The following is a 22,577-nucleotide window of genomic DNA, read 5'->3' on the forward strand; positions in this document are numbered from 1 at the left end:
CCTTGAGCTCTAGCCAAAGTCTGAGTCACGCCACCGCACATTCTGCCTTGGAGGGGGATTACTCCCTGGAGAAAATCACCTCCAAGTGCTCAATGCCGAATCAATGTTAAATTCCATTCGTCTTGAAGAATGATCAACCTCTGGATGAAAGCACTGTTCCTTTAATTTGAACTGCCTTTTAAAAAGGCCTCAAGCAGAATGAAGCTAACCATGTTGAAGTGGGCAATTGGTCCAGCACTGAACTCGAATTGTAACTACATATAAATAATGTTGAAGGTTTGTAAAGTGTCAAAAGTTATAATCTCTCATCATGAACAATGGTGAAGACTTGCTTGTGTCAGAATGAATACCTTTGTTGTCCTTCAAAACTTAACTTAGTCATCAACTGTGACGAACGTCGGGCATGACTAATAATACCAATGCAGAAAAAAACAGGGTCGAATACTTACACTCACACTCACACTCACAGTGGATGCATTCGATGCATGCAGCACTTCAGTAGCAGTGGCGGTTGGCGAACTCGGCTGCAGTCCAGGGATATTTTGAGTGGTAGGCTGGAAACATGTAGAAGTTTAGTCAGTCCCAAGGGTGTGATTATAATTTTGATATAATTGAGGTTCTACTGTACTTGCAATGAGCCTGTTTAATGTTCTTGTCCCTATGAAAACTACTCATTAACATCAAACTAAAACACACAACTGCTTTACTATAAAACAAAGTGAAGTGCAACATCGAAGTCCACCATTGTAGATGGTCGATGAGTACATGGCAACGTGAATCCTACAGGAGAAGCTCAGCCGCATGTTTGTTGCTTCTGCCTAACAAGCGGACAGAAGGTTATAGAAATACTAGTATTCACTAACAAGTCGACTACGAGAGACTACTGGTGTTGATGATCCAAGTTGACTACCAGCGGCTGCTGGTGTTGATGACCCAAGTTGACTACCAGAGGCTGCTGGTGTTGATAACCCAAGGCCAAGTTGACTGCCAGAGGCTGCTGGTGTTGATGACCCATGTTAACTGCCAGAGGCTGCTGGTGTTGATGACCCATGTTGACTACCAGAGGCCGCTGGTGTTGATAACCCAAGGCCAAGTTGACTGCGAGAGGCTGCTGGTGTTGATGACCCATGTTGACTACCAGAGGCTGCTGGTGCGATGACCCAAGTCGACTACCAGAGGCTGCTGGTGTTGATAACCCAAGGCCAAGTTGACTGCCAGAGGCTGCTGGTGCGATGACCCAAGTCGACTACCAGAGGCTGCTGGTATTGATGACCGAGGTCGAAATAACTGAAAAAAACAATGAAATACAATTAATGCCAAGATTAATCCCACAAGCAGTTTAAAAAAAGTGGCCATGAAAGTAAAGATACTGGTAATTGTACATGGAGAACTTTTGGTTAAGTCAAGTGCATGGCAATGTGGATTTCAACTCGGGTCAAGTGCCATAATATAAGCTGAAGTTGATTGTTGCCTCTGTCTGACAAGTTGACCGACAGTTCCAGGTTTGATGAGAACAAATACTTACTTACAGACCACTACCAGATGCGCTGCTGGTGTTCAGGACCTAGACTGTGAGTGTGATGACTGAAATCAGAAAATTTAGCGAAAAATTAACCACAATTATTAGAAGTCTAGAGCCAGGTCATCAGCCCTGAAAGTTTTGGCATCAAAGTATGGCCTACATCCCTTTTCCCACAGATCACAAATCAGGGGAATATTGCTTAAGTTTCCAGCCAGCCAGCCTGTTAAGATTTTAGCATAGTTTCTGCATTCAGAGACAAGACCACTAATGAATATTCATAGCCGGTTGGAGGGTCGAGGCCTATCAATTAGACGAGTGCATGTTTTTAACTCTCAAGTACATATTTGGAGAGGTATTGAAAAAATATTTGCCGTGGCAAGTCTACAGATATAAAGAAATTATTTGATGAAAAAATTAATTTCGAATTTTGCTAATTGGGTAATAGTGTTTTGAGTTTTTTCTGCCAGTTGGCTGGAAAGAGTGGAAATATCAAAGTCTGTCTAATTTGTTGATTATCAAAAAATTTCCGTTGTCAACTACCAGTTTATTTTTCACCATTTACTTGCCCGACTGTCCGGAATAACATAATCTAAATTTCAGATTCACAACCCCACGCAGTATTTGATGCGTCACGGTCAAACATTGGCAATTTAACTGCTAAAAGGCTTAAAAAATCAATTGTGGTCTTGTCTCCATTTACACTACATTTTTGGTCATTTTAGTGACAAATTTGAATGTGCTCAAATCACTCTAATTCATTTAGAATATTGTATTGGCCTTTTTCCGCAACTTAAGGAAAAACGGCTCATAAATAGGCAGGTGAAACATAAACTTGTAGATGATATATTTCATCTGGGTTACAGTTTGGTGAACCAGATACCGTCTAAGGAACTTGATAAAATATACAAGGGGGAAATGGTCTGTGCTTCTGAAGAACAGCCCGTTATCCAACTTGCGGACTTGATCTTAGAACTCGCGGACTTAAAACAGAGAGTCGGTCAGCTGGAGGTTGAGGCCAGAAACTTGAGAGTAGACAATAAGCGTTTAGAGCAGGCGTTTAAGGATAGCAGCCTCAATCCTGCTGATGTGAACGAGGAGGTTACTAACAATGTCTTTACTGTCTCTGTTCAACCAGTGGAGACTTGTGGTACTCAAGTAACCTATGCAGTCCCTTCTGAGGAATCGTCTGAGGACTCCACTCCCGACGAGGGGGCCCCTGACGGCTTTACCGTGCCAACGCAACAGTTGCGTATGCAACGTAAGCGAATGAGGAGGAAGAAGAGTAAACCAAATGAGTCGTCACGTAATGTACTGAAACCTGCGGATGATAAACCTAATAAGAGGCCATTGGCTACCTATGAGACCATGGTTTCACCGATGAAGGCAGCCTACCTTGGTCGAGTGAGCCCGGTGCATTCTATACAGGATGTCGCTGATCACATTATCGATATCGGGGTGAATAACTGTGGTGTCGAATTGCTCGCCGATAAAGAACACTACAGGTCATTCAGACTAGACATTCCAAATGAATCATATGACAAGATCGTGAACAATTCTTCATGGTCTGCTGGGATGATAATTCGGCCCTTTCGGGCCCCCCGCCCAAAACTCAAGGCGTCCCAAGCAGCAGGGAGAGGTCACTCCCGTAATAAGCAAAAGAGGAATTCGTTATGGTCCACTGGTTCGTGGGGCTCTCGGAACACGGTCCCAAGGCGTTACTCTGGCTGGGATGACCACTCACGTGCATCGAGAGCAAATGAAGGGTGGTGCAGGGAATACGATTCACAGCCCTCTGGCTCTTGGGGCAGGGAATATGATTCCTACTACACCCAGGACTGTGACTACAACCGCGGACACTGGTATACCCAGGTCGACAATCCATGGAGGGAACGATAAGCATTCCGAAGAAGTTATTTGCGAAACGTTTAACTGTCATGGGTTTAAGGCTAGTGCTCCCTACATAGCCCAGAGGCTGCAGAACTGCTCTGTCATGTGTTTGTGCGAAACGTGGCTAACGCCCAGTGAACTGTCTTTGATTCCTGACGCCCTTGCTACGGTGGACCCACTCTTTGACCCTTCGTCCTTTGTGGTGTTTGCGAAATCAAGCATGACGGATGTGGTGCAGCATCATTCTGGCCGTCCATATGGTGGGGTAGCTGTGATATGCAAGAAACTCCCAGGTCTCTCCTGGCAAGATATTGCTGTTGATAATGATAGAATTATTGCTGTGTCATTGAGTAACCGTGCTGGCATACGGCAAACTATTGTGAACACCTATATGCCATATTTTGAGGGACCTGGAGCTAGCCTAGCCCCCTTTATTGAGTGTTTAGACGGGCTGCAGTCGTGTCTGGATAAGTTTGGCCCTATTTCTCCTATTCGAATATGTGGTGACTTTAATGCACAGTTGCCTCATGGCGACACCCTTTCGCGTCACTGGTACAGAACCAAAGGCTTCTCCAAGCAGTCAAAGCTACTGTATGACTTCATCACCTCGAATGACCTTACAGCAGCTGACATAGGAACGCCGCAGACAGTAAAGTACACGTATTCTTGTATTAAACGTGGGGTATACACCTGGATTGATCATGTGTTGACCCCTAGATATGATAGCTGTGATTGCGTGATCGTGCCGCTGGAAGATGGGAATGTGAGTGATCACCTCCCCTTGCGGTACTCCTTTAACGTCCACGTTGATGATTCTGGAACGACTGAAAGCAGTAAGCAAAGTGGCCAAATGGGCCGCTGTAACTGGAAGATGCCGTCCAATCGTCACAAATATCGATCAATTCTTGAGGACAAGCTAAAATGTGTTAATATATGCGCTCCTAGTCATCTGGACAGAAAGGCGGCGCAACAATACGTTGATAGCATGTTTGCTGTCCTCAATGATAGCATTCACACCGCAGCTCGAGAGTCAAAATGCTGTGCGACTAGCGCATTTCGTCCTAAGGCTCATTGGTCTGCGGACCTGAGCTATCTCTGCGATATCAAGTCATTCTGGTGGAGGTTGTGGGTGATGAACGATAGGCCTAGAGAAGGCGTCGTGTTTGAATGCTGGAAACATGCTAAGAAACAATTCCGCAAAGCGTCTAGAGTAGCCGTCCATAAAGTGTGTAATAAGACCATTCGGACACTGAATGGGCTTTTCCGCTCCGGAGATAGTGGAAGGTTCTGGAACACTCTTAAGCAAACTAATGCTAAAAACTGCTCATCCACTCTCACTGCCAACGATTTTGGTGCTCATTACAGTGATATAATGACTGATATTTTAGATTTGGATGAGGAACAAACTGAGATCAGTAACTTTATCAGAAATGAATTTCGTTCGCACTGCAATGACTATTTTGAATGTGAAATATCTAAATATCAAGTAGAAGCAGCTATTTTGTCTCTGAAAAAGGGTAAAGCAGCTGGTGTTGATTTAATCAGCTCAGAACACCTGCAGTATGGACTCTCACCAGTGCTCTGTAGCATTCTTGGCCAGATACTGTGATGCTTAGTTGGCATGTTGTTGGTGTTGACATGCTAACTGGATCTATTGTACCAGTGTTAAAGAAGCCTACTTTGGACCCTTATATACCGGGTAATTACCGTCCTATAACTGTGAGCACTTGCTATTCTAAACTGCTGGAATGTCTCATCAAACCTGACTGTGATAACTGTAGTGAAACTCAATTTGGGTTCAGGCCTGGCCTTGGCACTGATCAGGCATGTGCATTCTTACATGATACTGTAGCTTATTTCAATTCCAATTCAAGCCCTGTTTATGCCTGTAGCTTGGATGCAGAAAAATGCTTTGACAGGATATGGCATGATGGTCTCATGTACAAGTTATTACCCCGTATCCCTCTTAATCACTGGCTCATTTTGTATGAGTGGTATTCCCGCCCGAGGGCACTGGTCGTGTGGAACGGTCAACACAGTGTTAAGTTTAGAGTAACCCGAGGCATACGACAGGGTAGTATACTGTCACCTCTCCTTTTTATAATGTTCACAGATGACTTACTTAATGAACTCTCCAACTCTGGCCTTGGATTGCGTGTATCCCAGTATTTATTTAATAACTTCGCATATGCGGATGATGTTAATCTAATGGCGTTAAGTGCCCCAGGGTTACAGGGTCTAGTTGACATTTGCTCAAGATATGCCAATAGGTGGCGGTTCATCTTTGGCTTTAAGAAGACACGTTGTATAATATTTGGTAAAGAAATCTTATCCAAGACTCCAGTTTGGTATTTAGATGACAATGTAATTTCTGTAGATGACGAGGTAGACATCCTTGGTGTTAAGTTCTGTACAAGCCTGATATCACCATCTCATGTAGAGCAGAGGGTCTCTGCTGCTCAGCGTCGAGCTTTCAGTCTATTAAGTGCAGGTTTCAGTTATCCGGGCCTATGTTCAGCTGCCAAAGTGTATTTATGGAAAACCGCTATTTTACCTATTGCAATCTCTGGATGTTCCAGCGTGTATATGAACAAACACGATCTGACTATTTTAAACAGTTTTCAGAGTAATAATTTTAAACGGGTGCTCGGTTTACCGAAGCGATCACACCATGGCAAGCTTCTGAAAGCCATTTCTGTTAATCCTGTCTCCTCTGTGATCCTAAATAGTAAGTTATTACTTTTTAACCGTATTTTTAAACGTCAGTCCCCGGCTAGTGCTCTTAACGCTGTTCTTTTGGCTGAATTTTTAACGGGGCGTGGTTGTACTGCTGGTACACTGTTGCACGATGTCTCCCATCACGTGTCGCCTGCTGTTCTTGCTTTTTCAGACCGTCCCCGCTCGCTCTGCCCCGTTGGCAAGGCCTCTGTTGGCGAGGATGGCGTAGTTGACTCTCTTAGGTCTCTCCTCCTCGACGACAGATACTGCTCCCCGGGGTCGCGCGAGAGGGGGCTGGTCAAACTTTTGGTACGAGCTTTTTAATCATGTACTATTTTATATTTGTTGAACTTTTATGTATCTATTGTACTTGTCATTGTTCTCCTGTTTGGAGGTTTAAATAAATAAATTAAAAAATTAAAATTAAGGTCAAAACAAGCTAAAATAATGAGAAAAAAAACTTAATTTGACCAAAATATGAGTCAACCTAGCCCCGGTCTAAGTTCGGTTTTATTTTTACAAGTCTTGTTGTGTTGCCATTCATTTTGTAATTTCTTTGACACTACTTAGGCCTTGATTCTGAAAGTTGTGCCCTAAGCAGCAAAGATATTCCTAAATCACATCCTAAATTTTCAGCTCCACAGCTTGCTTATTCTGGCCAGGGCTGGTCTTTGAATTTGGTGCTGTTGGCTGCAAAATCATGACTTTTTGTCGATTTTGTCCTCTTTCGTCGCTTTTGGCACAGTTGTACCACTCTTTGAAATGTCTCTCATTTCTCCAAAAATGTCCAGATATCACTTTCCTTTGTTGGAGAGTTGTGGGATGTCATCTACATTAGTTTGAAAAAATTCTCAAAATGTTAACCCCTGAAATCTACCTTCATCGAGATAAGACCACTAATGAATATTCATAGGATGGAGGGTCGAGGCCTGTCAATTAGACGAGTGCATGTTTTTAACTCTCAAGTACATATTTGGAGAGGTATTGAAAAAATATTTGCTATGGCAAGTCTACAGATATAAAGAAATTATTTGATGAAAAAATTAATTTCGAATTTTGCTAATTGGGTAAAAGGGGGCGTGTTTTGAGTTTTTTCTGCCAGTTGGCTGAAAAGAGTGGAAATATCAAAGTCTGTCTAATTTGTCGATTATCAAAAAATTTCCGTGGTCAACTACCAGTTTATTTTTCACCATTTACTTGCCTGACTGTCCGGAATAACATAATCTAAATTTCAGATTAACAACCCCACGCAGTATTTGATGCGTCGCGGTCAAACATTGACAATTTTACTGCTAAAAGGCTTAAAAATCAATTGTGGTCTTGTCTCTTCATCAGATGTTGACAAAATGTCTGCAAAGATGGCCGCATTTTAAGGAGCTTAGAAAGAAGTAAATCAAATTGCAATGATTTTTGCTGTGACAAGTCATGTTGTCATGGCATCAAAGAACACACGTTTCGTAGTTCAAGCTAAATGAATTGAACAGTACACCCCCACAAACAGGAGGGAACAATTACCTCATTATTTCAATGTGGCATTCTCAGTCATGGTCTGGCTATTGGCCTCGGTCTGGCTACTTGTACATGTACCTGCTGGGATGGAACCTAAAATTACAAAACAATTGTTAATACATGCAGCGACCCTTATCATAAATAGCAATTATTTTTCTACATTTCTACATTTTAACTTTAATTGATAACTTTTACGAACAATGGTGTACTAATTAGTGCTGGCATGCAAGATAAACATAAAACTAAATGCAGCTGAGAAGACATAAGCTGGCTTTAAAAGATAGAACAACTGGTCCAGGTAGAAGAAAATATGGGGCAATGGATGCAGATGTTCTTGGTGGCCCTCTTCTTGCAGGATTCCTCTTTGGCTTCTTTTTTGGGGGTTGTAGGTGTGGCAGATAACAGTCACTCACACTCGCAATAGCCTTTTTCAGGTTACTCCCAAAATCACCTAGGTCAGAACTATCGGACACTGCAAAAAAGATCAGAAAATATTAAAGAGTTTTTTAACACAAAACCATTTGTGACCCACTAACAGCAAAACGAGTCGCACTTCACTTCGAGCTTGACAAGTTGAGAAAGACTGGTTGTTCATTTCACTATAGTCTGCCTTTTGTGAAATCTGAGTGTATCAATTTCTTGTATTAATAATATGTCCTGGTGTCATTTTAGGCTCATCTTCTGTGCGACATGCGACCCATTTTGCAGTGATGGGTCAGGTATTGAGAATGACAAGTCTCTTGAGCCATTGTTTGCATCAATGGCAGTGACATCATTCATTCATTGCTGTGATTGTGAAAACATTATTTGAGCAATGGTTCCTAACCCTCTGTGGTACATGCCATGCATCTGGAATCCCACACATGTCATCTCATATGACATAGGCCTACTCTCTGTGACAACTGACATGCACTAAGGCATATCATGTCTATTGTCAGTAATGATGTTCTGTTGCGACTGCTGGTGCATGGGCCTACATAATAATCATGAATGCATTATTACACTTTCAACTGGACACTTACGAGTATGACCATCAATCATAAATCATGAAGATATGGAAGGAAAGCTTGCATAAACTCAACACGCTGTCAGCGTCACTTTGTCCATCCAATAATTCAATCATGTTTCACCCAAAGGAGAAATGTCACCGATACACACTGTATAGGCCTAAAATATACTGCAGTGCATCACGCATGTATCCTGCTATCCATCTTCGATGCTTGTACATACACGCAGCTTGCATTGCTTACAGTAGAAATGCAGTGATCTTTTCTTGATTCGGAGCAGTTGCGTGTTTCCATCCATATTATGTGTAAACACTAGCAAATCACGTTCAAATCACGCAGCAAACATGAAAACTAAAACTTACTTTCGTTTTGTAGCGCTAAACTGACTGACATCCGATCTGCACAGCTGACACTGACAGCATGCACGGGATGAACTGCGCGCGCTTAAACAAAACCGACGGGTTCACTGCGCATGTGGAGTAATGAAAGCTCCTCATCTCCCACTCAACCTCTCCCCCAGAGGAATCATGCGTGTTCCGCTGTGGAGACGAGGTAAAAAGACGATGCGTTGCAAGGAACGTAATCAGCGCCTCTAGTGTTAAGATTGGGTTTCTGGCACATGGATTGGAAACTAGATTTTATAAGAAATAACCTGGTCTTTTTCAATAAACACTAGGTTTTGATGAAGACATAACATGGTTTTATTCCACAAAACCAATTTTCCTTCTACGTATTGAAGAAGCATAGGTATAATTATTTTTAAACATAGTTCTCTTGTAAAAAAACAATTGGGTTTTGATCAAGAAAACATGGTTTTTATTATAAACCTATGCTTTTTCCATACAAACCTAGTTTCACTGAATAAATTGTGGTTTTCTTCCATAAAAGTAGGTTTTCTTCCATAAACCGCGTTTTTAAAAATTATTAGACATACGGCTTGCCATATACGCTGTAACTATACCACCTCGATGTGTAATATCGTGACTGCGAGGCGATGTTCCATGCTTGGCATTGGAGAAGAAAATAGGATCTCCTTTGAAATTGAAGGCCATTTGTTGGTAGGCTGCATGGTTTGCCGGTTATTGTGGCTGTTTTTTAAATTTAGAGTGTGATTTTGGCCTTTGTACCGGTGTAGAAGTTTAAAATGTCCTAGGATAAAATGTCCGGGAACAAAGGATTCTATTATGCGCTGAGCTAGTGACGGTCATTGCCTCTATAGAACCATATGCCATAATCTGTCAGAATACAATAGGCCCGGACACTTTTTCTAGGGGGGACACTTTTTACTTTTACACCGGGAGTGCCTGTTGATGACAGAACGTCATATTAAAGTGAAGTTGGAAAAAGTGTTGCATTAAAAAAAAATTTCATTCTAGTGTTCTTTTGTGAGAAGCCGGCATATTCATAAATGTTTTGGCGACATCATACCAATTGAACGGTTGCTTTCAATTTTGCTAGTTTAGGCTGTGTATGGTAAAGTGTTAGTTGAGAGATTGGGAGAGTTGTCACAGCCTTTCTTAATGCTTACTTGCATAACGCACCAAACCTGCTCTCGCTGGGTCTGATGTTTCGGACAAATATCACAGGATCGGCGACATCATCGGGTTTTGACGTCATAATAAGTCGGTCGGCTCTCTGACAAGAAGTGCAGATACGAAATATTCATGATTCGCCCAGAGGGGATAGAACGTGAACGTGCTTTCACGTTTTTACAAGCGCGTCCCAAACCTTGTAGCAGAAAAATCTCAGCTTGCAGCTGATCATGAACGCTGCTGCTGCTGAGGGAAGACCCCGCGATTCTGAAAGTTAAATTTTGCGAACTTTGCAACCCTAGAACAATATTGGAAAGGCATAAATCCAACTTGAAAACTCAACAGCCTGATGGGGAACCATTCCAGGCATTTCTATCTGATTTGCGCAACAAAGCAAATGCATGCGATTATGTTGAACTAAAGGACCAGTTACTGCGTAACCGATGGGAAACGGGAACCACTGAAGGACAACGTCCGCAAGATTCCTTTGAGGAACGCGAATTAGCTCTCAATGAAAAGAAACAGATTCACGAGATTTCTTAGCAGGGTGCCACATAGGACATCCAAGGAAATCATGCCACAGCAAAAAGGAGGAACAGAATGATACACTTTGTGAAAAAAGGGAAACTTCATTTTAAGCCACCAAATAGCGGTTTCTAAAATGAATTGAAGCAGAGCAATCTGATTGCAAGAAAAGGAAATCGCACCCACCAGGTCAGGATTCCTAATGTAGCAATTGTGGTTAAACCCATACGGGGAAAGATAAATCATCCAAAAATGTGCAGTCCTACCAGAAAGTAAATGTCCTCAGGTTTTTAAAATATAACAGAGACAGAATAAGATAATTGAATGCGGTTTTCCACAGGCATTAGTATATTATAAGCTGCTCATGTATTCGTTGTATTTTAACCCAGCTAATCCTGTATCTTCATTATGGAGCAGGCAATTTAAAAAAAATCCAAAGACTTTTTTATCTATCTATCTTCGTTTATTTTCGTTCTTTTTCACAATGTATCGGTGAACTATGATGCAACTAAGCTTTTTCGCTTTCATTTGAAAATTCCTGCTAAATTATTCATTTTGAAGATTAATTTTAGCTCGCTGCAGGTAATTGTTTATGTCAGCTGGCTTGATGGTGACCTTTGAGAACTCCCCTTATGGTCTCAGTCAGGGTATTTATGAATTCAACACAATTGATTGATGGTTCTGTTACAATGACTAGCATAATACCCGTGGCACGGGTTGTTTTAGGGTGTTGGCTTACTGTGGGGTTGGGGCAATTTGGGTGAAATGAAATGATATGTCTGTGATGTTGTCTTGATTTTGATGATTGGGACAATCTGGGTGATATGGGTTGATTGGTCTGAGGGGTTATGACCGGAAAATCCACTCCATTTTTACGAACTATTTCGCGAATGGAGAAGAGGCAATGACTGAAGTTACGAACTTAGTAAAACAAATGCCGCGAGCCTAGCGGGTGGCAGCACCACACGGAGGAAGTAGTTCGCCTAAGGTTTTTTCGAAACCCTCCGCACGGACTCCACCTCGTTCCGGAACACTCACTTACTTGTTAATCTGCAGTGGATAGCCTGTTTTTATTGCAGTAAAGAAATGTTAATCGGGATTTTATATCATATTTTATTTTTGCCCCGGGTATTCATAAAGGGAGCTGCGCGCTACATTGCGCCCAGTGCTTGGGTCGGGTGAGGCGGTTTTGTTATTATGTGACGTGTATCACGTGATGAATTCCCATACGGTACTTCGAAAAATTAAGAGCGATTAACAACGTAAGGTGAAAGAGCACGACCAAAATAAAGGGGGAAAATTGCGGAGATGGATGAATGCTTTAAACATATAGTGGCCCCAATACTTTCCCGGCTTATTTTTGTATAATCCCACACTTTTGATTTAATAGATGACCCCATATGCAAATCAGACCTGCTGAAATGGCCCCTTATGTTAATGAGTATGCCCATATATAGAAAGAACAACAAATGCTATTTCTCCGAGATCGCTGCAAAGTTTACCCATTTAACCCGGCGAGGACCATCTCCATATCAACCACGACTTTCAAAAAAGTTTCGAGGTCATCCGATCTGAACTGACGGAGGAGATGTGTGACAAACTATTTCAGCTCTCCGTCCATTATAGTAGTGATATGCAGAGGGCTGTTCAAGGGCTTTCTGTTGCAACTGATTCTCAAACAAACCTAACATGTCAATGATTCAAACGGATTTGAATTTGGAATGAGCACACGAATGTAGGAAGTGTTCATAGAAACCCATCAAATACATAGTCATGTTCACGATAGGACATCTGATATTGATTAATTTCACTGTATATTTGCACGACCCTTGGTCAACACGAGCTCGTTCATGAAGGATTGGGGGTCTTTATCAAAGATATTGAAAGATATTATAATTAAATTGAGATTAAGTACAACATATATATATGACCAACTAAATATACCATACTCCCACAGGGCTGAAAACCGCATTCAAATATCTTATCTTATCTCTGTGATATTTTTTAAAAAGGTGGACATTTTCTATCTGGTAGGACTGTACATAATGGAATCAATTTATATCGGTTTGCAGGCAATTCATGCGCTATAAATGCAAACAATCTCATCCTATCTTTGTGAGGAGGACCTCACTCGCTTTTCTGATGAACTGTTCTACACCTACAGATGGCTGAAGAAAGAGGGGCAGCTTAAACATACACATACAGTCGACAGGACAATCCTAATAGAAAAGTGCGACGGTACCAAGCACCGGACAAACGACGGATAGACCTCGATGCCATAATCCCTGTGCCGGCATACACAGATTCTGATTCCCCAATTACTCCCCGTCCTTGATCACTGCAATCGCCCCCTCAAGGAGACACCACCGGCAGCCCGTTCCCAGCTAGGAACGAGTCCATGACTGACAGACCAAAGGGACAACCAAGGACAAACAAGAAGACCGTCTGAAATACCATCTCCGCCAGCACCGAGACAAAAGAAGTTTTCGCCCGAGCAGTACACCCGCATCAGCCAACCTACCCGACCCCGCCGGGCCGGGCGCGCGCGTATAATCGATACGTAGTTTCGCGCGCTTTTGGTATGAATAATGTTCTGATTCCCTAGGCCACACCTCTTTCATGGTATTCTCTCTACTGTGAAAACTTGTTGGTAAAAATATTACAAGTCCATTAATTGTAATACATGTACTTGTTTTTTGGGTAAAGAAGTTTGCCGCCGGGCAAAGTAATGAAGAAAGGACGAACAACACAAGTTCCGAGTGTCTTTCTTCCTACAAGTACAATCACTTCATTTCTCAATGAGCCGCCGTGTTCTCTTATTCTATGTGGATCTGTGATTGACCTCCCAGTCGTGTCTTGTTTTCACGGTGGTTCTTTTTCCAAAACGTTAAAATAGACTATCAAAAACGATTAATTCCCAATGGATTTTATCACTTAGACTCATTCGAAGGAGGCCTTGCTATCATGATCAGTGTTCAGTGGGGGGTTTGCTTTTCATCATATCACTGTGCATGCAGTACGCAGTGTTTTATTTCTAGGACCTCGAAAGAAGGAATGTTAACCCGGGTTTACTTTTTTTTCTCATCCCAAGACATTTATGTAAGTGGTGTCATCAATGCAACACGCACAATACAAGCTCTGCCTGGTCTACTATATAACCACCCAAAAATTTAAAATTTGAATATGTTTTATCATAGAGCTTCCTGCTTTTTTCCCCTTAAATTGTGGTTTTAAGCTATTGCATAGGTAGCCAAATGTCTTTATCACACGTACAGTGTACTGGTTATGCTCATGTTGACCGCATATACCGGTGGGCAGAAAATGCATGCTGATTTCGGTCTGCAGACCGGGGATTTTCTGAAGGCTCAATAGAATTTAGGTTCATATCTTAAGGGACCACCTCAGCAGCTGTTTTGTGGTTTGAAGGGAACTAATTGCCCATGGTTATACAACATTATAAACAACATGACTGGCCACTAAATATAAATAGCATTGATAAGGGGATCGCTCCAAACTATACTGTTAGAACATTGTATTGCATCTTGACACACCATGTCCCGATATTGAAAGTAATAAAACTACAGACTAACTGTCAAAACGATGGGATCATCAGAATTTTAGGGAGTATTAGAAATTATAAGACAAATACTGTAGTGTCATTTTCGATCGCCCGGTCGTTATCATCCTCGAAAATACAGAGTGAGTCTATTCACACCTGCAAATGACTATCTGAGATGATCCACACGTAATTGTGACTATCATTGTAAGAATACTGATTAACATAGTGGGCACAAAGCAACTGTTGAGATAGTCCCTTAGAGCCCTAACATTTATAAACGCAATTCTATTGACTCTCTTGAAAAAAAATCCTCTGCTTGAAGACCGAGATCAGCATGCATTTTCTGCCCACCGCCGCATATGCCTTTCTTGTAAACTGTATAAAATTTACTGCAATGACTCTTATGATAGTACGTACATGTACCAATTCTAAGAAATTGGCATCCAACTAGCGAATATTCTATTATGCTGTCACCAACAATACTCGTCGGCGAAATTAGTCATGTTAGTATGATGTGTCTGCGCAATTAGACGAATCAATACCATTCCACATCATTTCTAAAGATACCAACACCCTTGTCTCATATGATCGATAGAACACAGAATATAATATTTCCTATTGTGTTTACCTATATTTTGAAAAATGATTCTCTTCCAACTCACTTCCCATTTAAGATGAAGGGCCAAATTCATAAAGGGCGTTTAGCTTAAAACAGCGTTTAACTACTGAATAGACAGATTCAGGTCCTTCTTGTAAATCTTCACAGAATATGAACAAGCCCTGAAACTGATTAGAGAGAAGTTGTACACGTCTAACCCTTAAACGCCCTTTATGAATTTGGCCCGAAATGTTTTCATAAAGACACCCATGCATACGGCCAATTCAACGTAGGTTATGTTCACAATGCAACAACATGTCATTTATACCACAATTAGTGTTACCATGAATCGTGGCACAGTCTCTGAACGATTCTTTTTCCTCAAAATGTATCATCATCTATCTCTGTGAAACCTCATCCAAAACGGAAAATCTTAATTCTTCTTCTTGCAAAACTCACCACAACTTTACACACTGACCGTCATTCAACCCTTAGCTTTCATTACAATCAATTTCACTACTCATCCCCCACTACGTAAACAATCCATTTCACCAAACCGACATGATCGATTAGTCACGACCTGCCAACCGACTTATATCATTTAAGATCATGCTCCGACTTCTCTCCTCTATTTCTTTGTATCCGTTCTCTTTCGTACCACACCAACCACTCACATGCACCGGAGCTAAACCGACAAACATCTTTCCAACGACTTCAATATCCTACACCAATTATCACTCATCAAACCCCAATGATAAAAACTAAAAACTCACTCAATAGCTGACCTCCTGTTCACGCTCACGTTTTTACAATTTCTCCTTTGATCATTTTTCCAAAATGTCCATTGCGTTGAACTAGCAGACAACCAGACTACTCACAAACGGAATTCCTCGCGAATGTAACTGCAGGCTATGCCAATACAAACGCATCTCCACTACTAATCGACCTTGCCAAACTTATACTCCTTTCTGGCGACATCGAACTAAACACCGGTGTAAAAGAAATGCAAGTCCCCCCGGATTCAAAGTGCGGTCCTTTTGTTAAAGTGAATAACGTCGCCGAGCTCATTTGTTGAAGATTATGTAGCTAACCAAACCATTAACCACATTCGTTGACAATACACAGCTATTGTACGGGGTCCTGCACTCCTAGGACGTCCATTCCTTTTACACCGGCCCCAAGCTTTTCTCAATCAACATAAACAACAAATAACTCACCAAACCTCCCACAGCGTATCCCTAATTGACCCAATACCCATGATATTGTAGGACAACCGGACGTTTACTCGGAGGTAAAGGTCCTTCCCCAGGGATAATAAGCAACAATTGTCCCAACGAAGTTATCATATATTGAAAACAATTCCCAAAATTCGCAGTCAAATGACCAATCTGGCAATACAGCAGAGCAAACTGGAACGACCTGAGACACAAATTGTCCACATTGACTGGCACGACTAGCTAAACACAGCCAACCTCAAACACAGTGGTAAAAGACTCCGATCACATCCATCCTACTAGAAACTAGCAAAGGGCCCCCCCCCCCCCCCCTCAAACGATCACATTTTCCTCAAACGACGAAAATTGGATCACGGCGGAAATCAAACTCGAAAGAGCTAAAAGAAACAAGCTTTTTGGGGAATACAAAAGAAATCGGAGCTCATAACTCGGACACCTTCAAAAAACAGCAAAACCATATCACATCATTAATCTAAAAGGCGAAGCACCCACCTATCATCAGTAACTGGCAAATTGAAGAATGGTAAGAACGACAAGGATTGGTGGAAACTAGACAGAAGTGTCTGCGGTTCAGGTATATAAGGGAAGCAAAAATCCATCCCTGAACGTCAACCGCTCTTCCATTAACGACCCTACAGCTAAAGCCAACATCCTAAACGCACATTTTGTCCATATCCGTAACGTCAACGAATTGAATATACACCTCCCTAACCTTATTATACCATTCAAGCGGTCCCTACAGATGAAAACAAATTCCAAGATCCATCGAAAAAAGCAAATATTATCCCGGTATTCAAAAAAGCCGACAGGCGCGACAAAATCTAAAGTATAGATCAATATCTCTTCTCGATCTCAGCGTCGTCGGAAAACTATTTAGAAAATAGTCCACAACCATGTATACAATCACATCCGCTCCATCTCAAAGAACAAATCAAAGTTCCTTGCAAATCACTCTGCAGCTCCTTGAAATCGAACACCAAATTCTCTTTTGCGATATAGCCAAGGCTTTTGACAAAACTTCTCGTAAGGGAATCGTGTCGAAACTTCACCAATATAGCATTCGAGGAAAATTCTCATCCTGGTTTACAAGCTACCTCCAAAACAGACAGCAAAGGGTAGTAATTGATGTGATAGCATCCGAGTGGCTACAAGTCAACGCCGGTTGCATTCCTCAGCCCCCTCATGTTCCTGGTATACGTAACTGATATTTCGGAAGACACAAATGGTAGAACGAGACTTTTTGCCGACGTCACATCAGACAGATCTATACCAGGGTGCACACCAGAAATACAAAAGGACATAAACTATTCGCATTGGGGGTATACCAAATGGGCTATAACATACAATGCGATGAATACAGTATATACATGGTGATGATCAGACGAATCATACCCTCGGCAATCCACTGTCACCTCAAGAACGTCGAAATAAAAAAGTTCTTACCCATGAACATCTCAGATAGACTTTCATTAACAAAGGAACCTCAGACTATTCAGTCTATCGTGTCGACAGCAAACGCAGATATGGGAATACTCCAAAACATCAAATACAAAACACATTCACAAACAAACCCTATACAAGACATTCATAAGAAGTTGGCAGAATATTCCACCGCGCGCCTTCCGATGTTCTACAATATCTTGACGGGGCTTGCTCAAACGTATCTCAAGGATCTCGTATCAGAATTTACCGCCAATTAGACAACATCATGACACGCGTACACCGACAAAAATTAACATAATTTACTTGCCGGACAAACAGCCTATATACAAGTTATTTCCCATTTACAATGCGAAACTGGAATGCTCTTGATTTTTCAAAGTGCCAGGTATTGAATCAACCTCATTCTGTCCAATGGACGTCCCTGTAAGTGCACCCCGCTTTCTACTCTCATGTCCAAATTTTGATAACCAGCGACACTCGCTCATAGACTTTTTTATAGCGTCAAAGAAGAACTGACCCTAACCTGCGATTCATCGAAAAGTGCATTGAAGCTGCTTGCTTACAACACGGGAAGTTAGTCGCTTTTGCATAAAGAGCAATGTCGGGCGCGGAAACACGATATGCGAAAATCGAAAAGGAACTGATGGCGGTCGTCTTTACGAAGCGACGTCATAATAGAAACAGACCACATGCCGTTGTGGTAGCTATTACAAGAAACACACTCGCCGCAGCACCGGCGAAGCTGCAACGCTTACTCCTTGGATAAAAGATATATCAGTTTGACATGGTATTCAAAACAGGAAAGGCACTGCAACTGGCTGACACTCTTTCATGCGCGGCTTCTCAATCCAGCAGATGTAAACCCAGATCAGCGATCAAATGACTGTGATGATCTCACAGTTCTTCCGATTAGCGACAATAAACTTGATGAACTAATGCAAGCTACTGCTAATGATCGCATTATACAGAAGTAGAGTACGTGGCGGGATGGTCAGACCATGACAGGGAACTCGCACCGTAGGCAACACATTACCATACTTTTCTTTTAGCGACAAACTGCTTGTCGATAATGGTATTGTTTTCAAAGGACAGTTGTTGAATTCTTACATTGTTAGAATACTCCTATGGACTCTGTGCTCGGCTGTCAAGCGCAGCAAAATTTGTTTAAGTGCACGCGCTCAATGCTTCCCACATCTGAAGGCCCTGCTTGAGCCACAAGTACTAGACACCAAGATAGTTCAGAAATGCCTATCTGAGACCTCCGTCAAAATTCAAGGATATCGGTGGACAAATCGTCCAAACTTTTGACACATTTGCTCCAAGGTAATAATGTCTGCATTCAGAGCGAAAACAAGGATATGACAAGGGTGAGAGATTCACAAGGAGAGCGGACTAATCCGGATCTTATCATGTCCGATCTAAACCAGGAGGATTCCAGTACCAGAGGAACCGCAAACATCTCTTGAAAGTGCCAGGTTTTGATAACAATAATAAAGATAGCAATTTTCTGCAGCATCACGCAGTCATTGCCATCCGTGCCACTATAAACTCCAAAAGCTCATCAGACTGACGCAGGATATCCATCAATTACCTCACAGACTTCCAGTCCGAGACCTCCAATATCCGCAACTCCGGCCACAGCGCAGGAGCTAAAATAGCAGGGTCGTTGGTACATGTTGACCCAAGTGATTTGAAAATGGATGAACCCAATTAAATGGATGTACCCAATTAAAGCCAATGATGGTCACAAGAGCATGAAATACAAAGGACTCTGCTGATTTGAACATGCAAGTCTCTTCTTAGTGTGATGAGTCATTTTTTATTTGATGTTGGCTCAAGCTATCAATGGCTACCAAACATGGGACAAAAGTCGGAATTATTCTCGAAAAAAGTCAGTGAAATGTTGACAGAGATGGTTCAAACTTGGTGAAAGAGGCATTTTTGTAAATTTTACTCGTTTTAATAGACTAGTGTTAATTTCAAACATTTTGCTCAACGGACACATTCTTTCTGACGATGAGATTCAAAATTTGATCAATCTACCCTGCAGCCTATACCCTCGGCATATCCTCAAATATATTCCTACTTAAAACTCTGATCCATCCCATCGGGCATTACCCCCCCCCCCCCCCGACATAGTAAGCAAAAACGGAAATCCTGTAAACTGATCAGTTCGCCTTGTTTTGCAACCTGCGGCTTTTATCTGCAAAATTATTGGGTGATATGAATAAAAGACTAGCAAATGACTTTATCTGAACTAGGTCTTTCTGTACAAAATTGAAGTAAAAGCACTAGCCATCGTCAAATGTAGGCCCATTGTTATGATAAAATGTACTAGACCTTCAGCTGGACACTTTGTAAAAAATCTATCTAGTAATATTGACCATAAAAAAATTATTGTGTAGCAGAAAGAAAATTGCGTGCAAATATAGCGAATAGGTCATGCTCGCCAAAATATTCTGGTGCGATTATCTCTTGCTTTTAGCTAGATTCGTTCATGGCATTGTTTCTCTGCTTTTTTTACAAAGGCAATGCATCAAATAAGGCCCTATGTAGTTCTCCGCTTAGCAAATCATACGAAGAGGTGATTAAAAGAGACCCTGAGTACTAGTATAATACAATGCGCAATTTGAATGGATAATTATTACACCTAACAAACACAAATTATACACCTTTCCAGAAATGGGGCGCTGAGTGTCCGAAATAGTGATGTCATAAGGGGAAACTAGGCCTTATGGTGGAGGGACAAAGGAGATAGTCATGGTTGACCAACACACTTGAATGCCTTTAATGACGGACAAGGGGAAAAAAGTTAGTTCCAATGCAAGCCACCAATTTCGGGAAGCATGTATACACGTCTTGAATGACATCCACCCAATTATTGCCTAATATCTCGTATGCTATATACTAATAATCAATACTCGACACATTCAGACATAATGAGTATTCCAAAGTCTTTCCATAGACAGGCCACACAAAAGCGCCAATAAGAGCTCTACTTCAAAATAGACAATTTTTGGTAAAAAATGTATTGATTCGTTACTGTAAATCTAAGGCCATGTCTAACAATTAGTGGCCTGATATTTCAGGACGTATTGTGAAAAGAAGAAACAAATAATTTTTTTTCCCGAAAATGCATTAAAAAAACAACATGTATTAATGTTTTACCTCGGATGCATTGTGTATTTTAATGAAACAACCAGGGGCCATTGTGCTCACCGTAAAGATATTTGGCGGTTAGGAATTCATCCTGGTTAAGAAACATGATACAAGTATAGGTCAAACCAAAGTCGGTATGACATGTTATGTATCGTTGCTCGGAGTACCTACCATAAAAAAATCATTGAAAACATGTCACTAATAAGCGAGATATTGCACTTTTTACCTTTTTTAGTTTTGGCCTCCTGGTGGCCAAGTCGAAAATAAGATAGGATCAAAATTCCGTGTGGGTGGTTACGTGTGAAGGAGACATGTGCACCAAATTTCAAGTTAATAGCTTTAGTTGTTAAGAAACGTGCCATAGTTACACTCAAACAGCCAATTTTTACCGTTTGACCTCCATGACCTTGAAAATAAGGTCAAATCAAAAACCTGTACGATATGTGATGTCTCCTTGCTAGGAGAACCTACTATTTTTATCGAAAACAAGTCACTCGTAAGAGAGATATCACACTTTTCAGGTTTCCACTTCTGGCCCTCTGGTGCCAAGTCAAGACTCAAATCGGACCGAAATTCACTGTCGGAGGTCACCTGACATTGGGGGTTATGTGCACAAAGTTTCAAGTTCATAGCTCTAGTGGTTAAAAAACGTGCCACTGTTTTTTATACAGGATACAGACGACGACGACTGACGACTGACGACGGACGACGGAAACTGCGGTGTTGTATAGACTCCCCTACCTTGAGCCAAAAGGTAAGGTGTTGAATCTTGAAACTTTATCATCACACATACAGACAATACCAAAATTATTATGAGGGAACTTTCCCATTTTCAATGATAATAGCAAGCATAGATTGATCTACGCTTAATACCAAGTATATATCCATATTTGCTGATACCAGTAATCTTATGTTAAAAGGCAGGCCAAGTTATAGTATAAAATATCAGGAGTTGCGAGAATTGGTCCTCAATAAATTTCGACTGGTTAATTTATGAGCATCCGATATATCGGTTCTCAGAAGATGATTTATATCTCCTACCTCGATCACTGTGTTGGGTTGTTTTTATTAATCACCAAACCTTGTTTTACATAATGCCACTGTTGTTTTTTTAGTCAGCACGTCCCTATTCCATCTGATCTCATCACGTTGATAATAATCATGGCGAAGACCTTCCACCTCATTGTCACTTGACCAACTGTTATCGAGAAGGAACAATGATCGAGGTGTCCATCAAGGTGATCATTGCGATTGCTTACCAATTTGTCCTGAAAGTGTAAATGCAGGAGCTGTAATGTATGTATCGATCTAATTGAAAGGAAACAATTAATGCACATATATCGAAGACTTTTAACTGTTAAATTTTACTCTTATTTGAAGCCGACTTCCATACCACACTAATACACCTTCGGCTGTCAGAAGATATTCTTCGTACAGTTTTCAATCGAATAACCATTGCTATCTTCATTGTTTATTGCGGATAATTCCCATGAGCATACTGGGAACTCCCACTTACCTCGTCCTTTTCACCTCGTTGTTTTCAAGGCGTGAAATTTTCCAAGTTATTTTGGCCATGAGACAGGAGTAGGTAATGTTAGTAGAATAGCGAGGTAAGTGATAGGGTATTTTGGCCTATGCGGGATATTCGGTCTATGACATAAACTTCGCATGTGACCCCTTATCTGACGACGTTTTACACACCTATTGAGACGTGACGTGGTGAGTTTTCGTAGATTATGCCCAATGTGGGAACACGGAGACATGGTTTTGTCTTGTGCATTGACTGAGCAGTAGGCCTGCTAAAACCGCCAGCAAATTTTACCGATGATACTGATTTTATCATGTTCTCATTGTTGTCTATCGCTATCGGTTAGTAGTGAGGT

At 41.4% G+C, this 22,577-nt stretch overlaps 2 long non-coding RNA genes across 3 annotated transcripts in view; one reads left to right on the forward strand and one right to left on the reverse strand.

Annotated features, from left to right (window-relative positions):
- Positions 1-22,577, forward strand: part of LOC135498832 (uncharacterized) — a 399,598-nt gene that overhangs the window by 290,938 nt on the left and 86,083 nt on the right. The window lies entirely within an intron of this gene.
- On the reverse strand, positions 1,174-9,109 carry LOC135499082 (uncharacterized). Of its 2 annotated transcripts, XR_010449222.1 has the most exons (5): positions 9,006-9,055; positions 8,050-8,108; positions 7,643-7,729; positions 1,526-1,584; positions 1,174-1,287 (listed from the first exon to the last, which is right to left on the reverse strand). It is a non-coding gene; the product is annotated as an uncharacterized LOC135499082 (long non-coding RNA). The 2 variants fall into 2 exon arrangements; XR_010449221.1 differs by having other exon boundaries at positions 8,050-9,109.

Source organism: Lineus longissimus, chromosome 14 (genome assembly GCF_910592395.1).
Source record: "Lineus longissimus chromosome 14, tnLinLong1.2, whole genome shotgun sequence".
Classification (NCBI taxonomy): Eukaryota; Metazoa; Nemertea; class Pilidiophora; order Heteronemertea; family Lineidae; genus Lineus; species Lineus longissimus.